This window comes from Carcharodon carcharias, chromosome 13 (genome assembly GCF_017639515.1).
Source record: "Carcharodon carcharias isolate sCarCar2 chromosome 13, sCarCar2.pri, whole genome shotgun sequence".
Taxonomy (NCBI): domain Eukaryota; kingdom Metazoa; phylum Chordata; class Chondrichthyes; order Lamniformes; family Lamnidae; genus Carcharodon; species Carcharodon carcharias.
This window is the reverse complement of record NC_054479.1, coordinates 42,518,758-42,529,822: the sequence shown is the minus strand read 5'-3', so window position 1 is coordinate 42,529,822 and position 11,065 is coordinate 42,518,758. Positions and strand designations below refer to the sequence as shown.

Sequence of the window (11,065 nt, the reverse complement as noted above, 5' to 3'; positions counted from 1 at the left end):
AGGAGAGGGCCATGTAACAGCCAGTTCAAGTTCCATTCTGCCCCCAATGACTGAACTAATGAAGACAACAAATATATCTTTGGGGCACTTCTGCCTCTTTAAGGTTACTTGCTGGGTCTTCTGGTGCTGCAGCAGCATCCCTACAGCTGGACATTTAGAATTTCCTCCTTTGCATTGGTGGTTCTCTCTTTAAAGTGGCCCTGCCATACCTACTTAATGAATTCTGACCCAGGAAATCTGGCCAAGACTGAGCCAGATGGAAGGCCCACTCTGCTCGAACTCCTCTATTAAGTGGGTAATCCCTCCCCTGTCTCTGTTTACAACAAGCAGGCACATAATACAACAGAATGAGAAGAACTGGAGGAAGTGCCAGAAATTACAAGTCTTTGACTCTCTTGATGGAGGCCATTATGGAAGAGGTGATGTGGTAAATTAAGATGTTGAATTTAAATTTCACAGTTTAACATTCCTATATCTGTGACCCAGCCCTTCAACCTGTTAAGCTCTCTGGCTCCTTTAATTCTGGCTTCCTGTGTGCCCTGATTTTCATTGGCCTATCAGTGGCAGTTGTACTTTGAGCTGCCCGACACTTTGGAGTGCTATCCGTAAATGTCTCTGCCTTGTCACCTCTCTGTCGATGCACCTTTTAAAACCTCTTTAATCAAGATTTTGATCACCTGTCCAAATATCTATTTTTGTGACTCAGTTACAGTTTTTTGATTGATAACACTCCTGTCAATTTAAAAGTATGGGATCTGACAAGTGTCCATTGGAAGCCATATTTGTGGGCAATATGCAATTTGGAATGAAGAAAGTTGCATGGGTTCAAATTTCACATTAACTAAAATCAACCAATCATAAGAAAACAACAATTCAATCCCTATTTAACATTCTTTCAAAAAAATCAATCAACAAGTGAACAGTTCCTATTGTACCAACGTGGCATATATTAATCTTTCTCCACATCAGCTGTCCTATGGCCTCTTGTTATGATGTATGTGCTCTATGAATTGAGAATAGCCACAGTCATTTAATTTTATGTAGGACTTCTAGAGCTACCAAAGAGACAGGATTTGTATCTCATCAGACTGTGCTTGAACTTGACCCAGGCTGAGATGAAAGGCCAGTATCTAACCTAATGTGTCACCAACTACTACAGTTACTAAATTCTCATCCATCTGCTCATGATAAGGGAAAATTACTTCACTCCGTTGTTGTCCATTCTAAACTAGCCTGTTCGCTTCAATGACCTGAATCCCTTTGTGACAAGTTACTCTTGACATTGGGCAGAATTTTCTGCCTGTTGGGCAGGCAGGCCCGACCCAATCTTTGGCGGGCAGGGAGCCGATCCCCGCCGAAGAAGTGGGTCCCACCGCCATTTTATGTGGGCAGGCCAATTAAGGCCCGCCCAGCGTGACGTCTGGTGGGAAGTGCTATGCACTCCCTGTGCGGGCAGGGAGGATTCCCCAAAAGAAGAGTGTGCTCTTTTGCACATGCGCACAAAAGAGCGCACATCTCCCTGAGGCTAAGTGCTGCCTCAGGGAGATCAATGACACTTTGAAAAAGATTAAAAATAGAAAAAAAAACATTCCCTAACATGTCCCCCTCATGCGATAATGTCACATGAGATTGGACATGTTCATAATTTACACTATAAATTTATGAAACTTTTTAAAACCCTGCATGAAACCTCATCCAGCCGGTGGATGAGGTTTCATGTTTTTTCTATTTGCCGCCGGGGCTCCTGGCCTGCCCGCCAACCTTAAGGTTGAACGGGCAGGTCTTTTAATTGTTTCAATGATCCTGTCAATGGCCTCAATTGGCCATTGACAAGTTGGCAGGTCCGCAGCTGATTTTGCTGCCCCCCTGCCTTCCTGAAAATTTAAATGGGCCGGGATGACATCGGGTGTTCCGCCTGACATCATCCCGCATCATTTTACACATTGGCGAGCGGGCCCCGCCCCCTGGTCGTTGATGGCAAAATTCTGCCCATTGTCTGTCCAGCACCTCTTTTTTCCTCCTCCGCTCCTTGTTCCATGTACCTAAGGGTGCAGGGCCATTAAAGTATCCCAGCTTCTTCCATTCTTGGTATGCCCAGACCACTGCAGTCATCTTTCTTGGATCTTTTGTAATTAGAAAGACTGCACCACTTAACCTGAACATATGTGTAAAATTTAACATTTGTGAAGGAGCAAAATCAAACACTCCCAACAACCTTACCCATTCCATCCTTAAATACTCAAAGCAACTTTCACCCACATGGACCTCCCTGCTCAGGAACCAACCTGTTGCTGTTCCTGGAGTTTCAAGGCTTGAGCTGTCTCTTGGGTCAGAATGTTTTGCCCGTCTCCATAAATCTGTGGCCTGGCTGCTGCTTTTTTTTTTGTTTGCTTCTCAGTGAAGCCAGAAAAGAAAGCAGGAGAGATTGAAAGAAAGGTGACAGGTTAGAGAGAAGGAAGCGCAAGAAAGGTTTTTTTAAAAGGACAGTTCATATTCTGCTTCCCTCCCTCTCCTCCCTGGAATTGTTGCATGAGCCCTCTTCACCTTTATTTATGTCCTCATTTAAAAAAAAATGATCCGTGTAAAAGAAACTTACACTTAATATAAAACTTTCCATGATCTCAGAACATCCAAAAAACATTTTACAGCAAATGAAGTACTTTTGACATGTTGCCAATGTTCTAGTGCAGGAAAAGCAGGATCACTCATGATCCATTGGAGTTCCATGTCTCATGGACCTTACTTAGCTAGTGAGCTGCCAAGCCAGTCTGAGACATCTCAACTGCTCTAGGTGATTGAACCTCACTTTCATATACACCAATAGTTTTTTTAATATCGTAAAGTAGTTGCGGCTTTAGTATAACTTGCACCGTGGGGTATATAGCGACACCAAAAACTGCATGACGTGCAAAATATTTATCTTCTATGGTGCAAACAGATTACTAGGACTGGTTCAGAAGATTAAAACCATGAAAATACGTGCATGTTTATTGCACTATAAAACTGTGGTGTGCACTTCTAATCACTTTATTGCTTTAAACAGCAAAATAAATCTTTAATTCAATAATAGCCTATGCTAGTTTTGGTAGATGTTGAATATTCTGCCCCTATCACCAGTCAAATAGTGTTAGTAAAATATTTTTTAATCACAAACGTCGAGTTCTCATTGTCAGCAATATTATGTTGAAGCCCAACTGTCGTGTGCAGACAAGTAATCTTATCTTCCCCACCATTAGCATTCAGACACAGCCAGCAGAGATGAGATATGAACTGGGGGAGTGTGCATGTGATTTTCTAATTCCATTAGTTTTCACAGTTACTGCATTTTTAAATAGACATGCAGCAGCCTAGAGAGGTTGACTCGGTTTATATTGTAAGTTGGCAGTTCCTCAGCTCTGTGTATACCTCCAAGTATATCTCTCATTGTATTAACTGCACCTCTTGGTGGTTTTCAAACTTTTCTATGTTGATGGTGCCCTCAGCAAATATTGTCTTGTCCCCAAGGACTTCCTGTCTTGGTTTTAGAAGGGCAGGGCCAATTAGCCAAAGGATATTAGAGCTGTCATTCCAGCAAACATCATTATTAGCGTACAGTAATAGAAAATAACAGAAGTAAATTAACAGATGTAGAAAAAAATATCAGTTCCAGAGTTCTCCATAGTCTGTTTTTTACACACAGGACATTCAGCTTCTGTCAGGCTCTAATCTGATAACCCAGTAAACCTCGCGGGACTGTCTCTTAGACTCCCGGACCTGCAATCTTCAGTTTTAAGATTCTTGCTACAACTCATCCTTTCTCAGGACTTCAAAACTATTAAACTCCACACAGACTCTCCTTCCTTTTAATTCTCCTTTCCCTAACATTCTATAGACGTTTAACATCTAAGCTTCATAGTTCGTACTTGAACTTCATTCAGACTAGAACATGGGTTTGGGTTGGTTTTGAAGTTCTGCTGCTTCTGACCTCTCAAAGGAATATTTTAGATGCTTTAGACTCACTGTAAGAGCCTCTCCTATCTCTAGACCTGCTCCCGCTTTGCGGTCACAACCTGATTTTATACTGGGTTGAGTGGGTACGGGGAGAGAGAAAAAGATGGGGGGATATTATTGAAAACGTTTTGGTTCTTGTTATTATTACTCCAGTGGAAACAAGGGCATCATTGCAATTAATTTGGTAAGTGAGCTGGAGAGTCACTTCTTCCCTGAGAACCTGCTGAGCAGCGAGGCCTGGGGAATAGTTGAATCAATTGACCGCTGAGACCCTGGTTAAAATTGCTGCCAGTTCCTATCGGCATTATTGGATCCCAACGTGCATATATTTGAGGCATCTGCTTGCTTTAGGTAGGCACCTTATTTGCCTGCAAAAGTCTGCAGATTAACACTGCAAAACAGTCAGGATCTGAGCAGGTAAAAAAGATGCTAATTTCTAACTGCCCCAATAAATCATGGGGATCCAATGATCTATATCCCAGAGTATTGAAAGAGGTGGCTAAAGAGGTAAGGGATGCATTAGATTCAGGAACGATACCTGCAGATTGAAGGTTGCCAGTGTAATCCCATTGCTAAAGAAGAAAATGGGGAACTACAGACCTGTTAGCCTGATGTCAATAGTAGGAACATGCTTGACTCTTATAAAGGATTTAACAACTGGACACTTAGAAAATAATGATCTGATTGGACAGAGTCAACGTGGATTTATGAAAGGAAAATCATGTTTGACAAACCTTTTAGAGTCTTTTGAGGATGTTACTAGTAGAATAGGTAAGGGGGAACCAGTGGATGTGATGTATTTGGACTGTCAGAAGGCTTTTGATAATGTCCCACATAGGAGGTTAGTAAACAAAATTAGAGCACATGGAATTGAGGGTAATATACTGGCATAGATTGAGAATTGGTTAACAGACAGAAAACAGTAGGAATAGACAGGTCACTCTCAGGCTGTGACTAGTGGGGTACCATAAGGATCAGTACTTGGGCCCCAGCTGCTCCAAATATATATCAATGATTTGGATGTGGGGACCAGATGTAATATTTCTAAGTTTGATGATGACACAAAATTAGCTGGGGATGTGTTATGAGGATGATGCAAAGAGACTTCATAGGGATTTTTTTTAATTCAATTATGGGAAATGGGCATCGCAGGCTAGGCCAGCATTTATTGCCCATCCCTAATTGCCCTTGTTCAGAGGGCATTTAAGAGTCAATCACATTGCTGTGGGTCTGGAGTCACATGTAAGCCAGGCCAGGTAAGGATGGTAGATTTCCTTCCCAAAAGTGCATTAGTGAATCAGATGGGTTTTTGTGACAATCGGTAAAATGTTTGTCATCAGACTTTTTAAATTCCAGATTTTTATTGAATTCAAATGTCACCATCTGCCATGGTAGGATTTGAATCTGGGTTCCCAGAGCATTACCCTGGGTCTCTGGAATACTAGCCCAGTGACAATGCCACTATGCCACCATCTCCCCAATGGACAGACTTAGTGAATGGGCAATAATATGGCAGATGGAATATAATGTGGATAAGTGTGAGGTTGTCCACTTTGGTAGGAAGAACAGAGGTGCAGAGTATTTCTTAAATGGTGAGAGATTGGAAAGTGTTGATGTCCAAAGGGACTTGGGTGTGCTTGTTCATAAATCACTGAAGGCTAACATGCAAATGCAGCAAGCAAGTAGGAGGGCAAATGATATGTTGGTCTTTATCACAGGATAATTTGAGTGCAGGAGTAAAGATACTTTGCTTCAATTGTATAGAAAACTTGGTTCAACCACACCTGGATATTGTTACAGTTTTGGTCCCCTTACCTAAGGAAGAATAAACAAAAACAGAATTACCTGGAAAAACTCAGCAGGTCTGGCAGCATTGGCAGAGAAGAAAAGAGTTGACGTTTCGAGTCCTCATGACCCTTCGACAGAACTTGAGTTCGAGTCCAAGAAAGAGTTGAAATATAAGCTAGTTTAAGGTGTGTGTGTGTGTGTGTGGGGGGGGGAGAGAGAGAGAGAGAGAGAGAGAGAGAGAAGTGGAGGGGGAGTGGTGTGGTTGTAGGGACAAACAAGCAGTGATAGAAGCAGATCATCAAAAGATGTCAACAACAATAGAACAAAGGAACACATAGGTGTTAAAGTTGGTGATATTATCTAAACGAATGTGCTAATTAAGAATGGATGGTAGGGCACTCAAGGTATAGCTCTAGTGGGGGTGGAGGGAGCATAAAAGATTTTAAAATATTTAAAAATAATGGAAATAGGTGGGAAAAGAAAAATCCATATAATTTATTGGGAAAAAAGGGAAGGGGGAAACAGAAAGGGGGTGGGAATGGAGGAGGGAGCTCAAGACCTAAAGTTGTTGAATTCAATATTTAGTCCGGAAGGTTGTAAAGTGCCTAGTCGGAAGATGAGGTGTTGTTCCTCCAGTTTGCGTTGGGCTTCACTGGAACAATGAAGCAAGCCAAGGACAGACATGTGGGCAAGAGAGTAGGGTGGAGTGTTAAAATGGCAAGCGACAGGGAGGTTTGGGTCATTCTTGCGGACAGACCGCAGGTGTTCTGCAAAGCGGTCGCCCAGTTTACGTTTAGTCTTTCCAATGTAGAGGAGACCACATTGGGAGCAACGAATGCAGTAGACTAAGTTGGGGGAAATGCAAGTGAAATGCTGCTTCACTTGAAAGGAGTGTTTGGGCCCTTGGACAGTGAGGAGAGAGGAAGTGAAGGGGCAGGTGTTGCATCTTTTGCGTGGGCATGGGGTGGTGCCACAGGAGGGGGTTGAGGAGTAGGGGGTGATGGAGGAGTGGACCAGGGTGTCCCGGAGGGAGCGATCCCTACATGTCCTTGGCTTGCTGCATTGTTCCAGTGAAGCCCAACGCAAACTGGAGGAACAACACCTCATCTTCCGACTAGGCACTTTACAACCTTCTGGACTGAATATTGAATTCAACAACTTTAGGTCTTGAGCTCCCTCCTCCATCCCCACCCCCTTTCTGTTTCCCCCTTCCTTCTTTTTCCAATGAATTATGTAGATTTTTCTTTTCCCACCTATTTCCATTATTTTTAAATATTTTAAAATCTTTTATGCTCCCTCCACCCCCACTAGAGCTATACTTTGAGTGCCCTACCATCCATTCTTAATTAGCACATTCGTTTAGATAATATCACCAACTTTAACACCTATGTGTTCTTTTGTTCTATTGTTGTTGACATCTTTTGATGATCTGCTTCTATCACTGCTTGTTTGTCCCTACAACCACACCCCCACTCCACTTCTCTCTCTCTCTCTCTCTCTCTCTCCGCCCCCCCCTCCCCACCCCCCCACACACCTTAAACCAGCTTATATTTCAACTCTTTCTTGGACTCGAACTCAAGTTCTGTCGAAGGGTCATGAGGACTCGAAACGTCAACTCTTTTCTTCTCCGCCGATGCTGCCAGACCTGCTGAGTTTTTCCAGGTAATTCTGTTTTTGTTTTGGATTTCCAGCATCCGCAGTTTTTTTGTTTTTATCTAAGGAAGAATATACTTGTCATAGAGGGAGTGCTGCGGAGGTTCACCAGACTAATTCCTCAGATGGCGGGACTGTCCTATAAGGGGAGAATCAAGGAGACCATGCCTGTATTGTCTAGAAGGACCAGAGGTGATCTCATTGAAACTTAGAACATTCTTAAAGGGTTGCACAGGGATGCAGAAAGGATGTTTCCCCTGGCGGGGGAGACTAGTACCAGGGGGCACAGTCTCATAAGGGGCAGGCCATTTAAGACTGAGATGAGGAGGAATTTCTTCATTGAGGGTAGTGAATCTTTGGAATTCTCTACCCCAGAGGTTCTGCAAGCTCCGTCATTGAGTATGTTCAAGATTGGGATTGATAGATTTCAAATGACATCAAGGGATATGGGGATAGCGTGGGAAAATGTTGTTGAGGTAGATAATCTACCATGATATAGTTGAATGGTGGAGCAGGCTCGAGAAGCTGAATGCCCTACTCCTGCTCCTATGTTCCTTCTGCTTGGTTTCCATTGGCCAATTAGTGTCTCACGTCAATTCTTAACCTTAGTGCTTGATTACTCTAAGTGCTACCTCTGGAGCTTTTTCCACATGTTCATATTGGTATAATTCTTAAAAACTAAGATGGCTATGGAGCCTTATATTTATACAATGGGTTGCTATAATAATAGAAGCAGCCATTTGGAGTTTGTAATCGAGAGAAAGAATCTGAGATTAACATCTCTGAACAATTGGATGAGGGCCTGGAAGTTGTCTCTTCTCAGTGGCATTTAGATATTTCAACTACATGCAACAGTTATAAATTGTACATTGTGAATGCTGGTAATGATAACCTCAAAATAGTTCTGTCAAGGATCCCTTGGGTGCGAACAACAGACTATTATTTGGCCAATGGGCTATGGGAATGAAATAATATAAATATGTTTCAGTCAAAGATATACAGCTGATGAAGTAACCGGTTGATGAGTCCAATTGACAGATGGCTCAAATGGACAATTAACAATGGGTTGAATTTTACCTCAGGCTTTGGGAACAAATTGGGGTCCTGAGACTTACACTGGTGGAGCTATTTTCCTGGAGGCAGCCTCCTAATTGGTCGCTCGAAGGCAGGCGGACATGTGTTGGCCCAACTGGGGGGCCAGCAGCTTTAAAGCCTCTGCAGCCCCATTGGCAGAGATGGGCAGGGCTGAGATCAAGAGGGCACCTCAAGAGGCACCCTTGGAGAGGTCAACTAAAATAAACATTCGGGGGGACCAACCTGTGAGGCCCCACTGATTCGAGTGGAAACCACTCCAGATGGCCCATTGGGACTACAGGAGCAGCCTTCCCTGTCTGCAGCCAGTTCTTTAGGAGATGGAGCCCCTGGCTTCAATGACCCCCTAGACTGCTGCAAGGAGGCTGCAGCCTCATGTAGCATGGGACAGTTCTGCCACCAGCAAAATTCCAGAGAGCTGGAAAAATCACCCATAACTGGGTCCTTAATTACATGCATTGGCTTCCAGCCTCTGAGCAGGCAGCCGATTTGCCTCCCATCTTGTGCCCGGGAAATTCCCCGGTGAAGGAAAGTGCCTGGTCTGCAAAATCCTGTTGAAAGTGTTCATCTAACAAAAGGCTATTTATCATGCAGCTATTGATGTGAATTGCCTAACCACAGACTAGCTTTACCACAGAATAAAGAGAGTTTCTCAAAAACCTCTAGGCTTACTGCAGGCTGATGGCATTTTTTCAATAGGAAGTTATTCTCACTGTTTACATTATATTAAAACATTGTTAATTTTGCCCCAGAGCTTTGTGCAGAAATAAAAAACTGCATGGAAATAGCTTTCCTGGTGCATTTTACTTATCCATTTCCTTGCTGTTCTATTTTATGGAACTCACCAACATCTGAAATCAGAAGCAGAATAGAAACCTGAGCTTAAGAGTTGAGCTCCTGGATATCAAAAAGGTTAGTAATTCAAATTACTCTGACAAAAAGGTTTATTTTTCCAAGCTAGCGACAACATTTGACATGTACTTTTAAGATACAAGAAAATTCTGGAAACACGCAGGAAGCCATTTGGCATCTGAAAGCTAGGTTCCACCTGGAACTCCATCTGCCTTTCTATTTCAGGTATCAACAGGTCTACTGTGTATTTTCCTGTTTTCTAATTTAAATTAGCTGGCATTCACAGTTTAACTTATATTGAAGAATACAATTATTTAATACATTTTGAAAGATCTCTTCTGCAAAGATATTCTTAAAAAAAATAGGCACTCCCATACCCAAGAATGCCTGGGCTACAAGGCGAGACCTTTATTAGAACCATTAACATTGAAGATTGCCAAGAGGACTTGTTATAATATCAAAAGGAAGACATCAAGTAGGCCTGAGTATGGGAAAGAAATGAAGCAAAATTGATTCAAGGAAGATTCATGATTGAATGCTTGAAATAGAAAGTAAATCTCTTACTTTGACAGGAGTTACAATAAGAAAATCTTCAGACTTATAGTGGCGCAGAGAAGCGAGAAGTAACGTTTACATACATGTTCATGCACTGTTCAGGGAGCCAGCCATCACTTTGCTCTGTGTTAGAACAATGCATCATAACAAGATAAAGCTCTTTTGACTGAATGTTTACATAAGCATCCACTATGGATTCAGAACTAATAATTCTTCCAAGTCCAACAACTAGATATTCCACCCACTCACTCAGGATGAAGGGCCCAAACTAAGAGCCACTGCTTGACAGAATCAACACCCTCCCAGGAGAATGTCTGAAGATAATGGGAGTCATTTTAACTTTGGGTAATGTTGTAAAGTTGCCAATATCCATTAGGCCTCATTATACTCCACGCCCAATTTTCCTTTTCATTGAAGTCAATGGCTCATTTGATCTCATGTTTTATAACATCGCCCAGAGTCAAAATTACCTCCAACGTGTATTTCTAAAAGATGCTGTAGGCTTAAAAGGAAGAATGTAAAAGAACTTTGCCATAGCAATTCAAAAATTAAACAGTGTGAAAGAAGTAAAGTAACTAATGGAGCACTCAGCAGTGAGATTGTGAAAACAATTGCTGGCAACCTAGCAAGAGTTGGAAAATGCTTATAAAGTCCATCCAAAAGGATGATCAATTTTCCCATTGTTCTTCCAGGAAATCCTTGTCAGAGACTCATTCCTATAGTAGGAGGTCCCAAAGTCCGGACGTCAATTGACCCTCCACCACTCGAGTTCACAATGGCTTGTACTCCTTAAATAGAAAGCAAGGCATGTGTTGCAAGCCATTTGTTTTTTCAGTATTTATGGGACTAATCTATTTTAAGATATTAAGGAACTTTGACTGGTTAATATTACTCAATAGATGGTTACCTCCCACAGAATAAACAATTGTTTTTGCAATAGGATTACTTGAAAAGATGAAGTACAAACATTTTTTTCAGCTGAAAGAACATCTCAACATTATAATGTTTTCAGGGTAATTTCCCAGTAATTATTAATTTCAAAGAAGACCCTTAAATTGTAAAATTCTCACTAGAATTACATTCAAATAATTTGACAACAGTACTTTATTCGAAAGCAAGCCTGTTATTATTCCAT

General features: G+C 42.0%; 1 long non-coding RNA gene across 1 annotated transcript; it reads left to right on the top strand.

Moving 5' to 3' along the window:
- Positions 1-3,355: 3,355 nt before the first annotated feature.
- LOC121285480 lies at positions 3,356-10,704 on the top strand. The gene is made up of 3 exons (XR_005944691.1): positions 3,356-3,373; positions 9,385-9,435; positions 10,623-10,704. It is a non-coding gene; the product is annotated as an uncharacterized LOC121285480 (long non-coding RNA).
- The last annotated feature ends 361 nt before the right edge of the window (positions 10,705-11,065 follow it).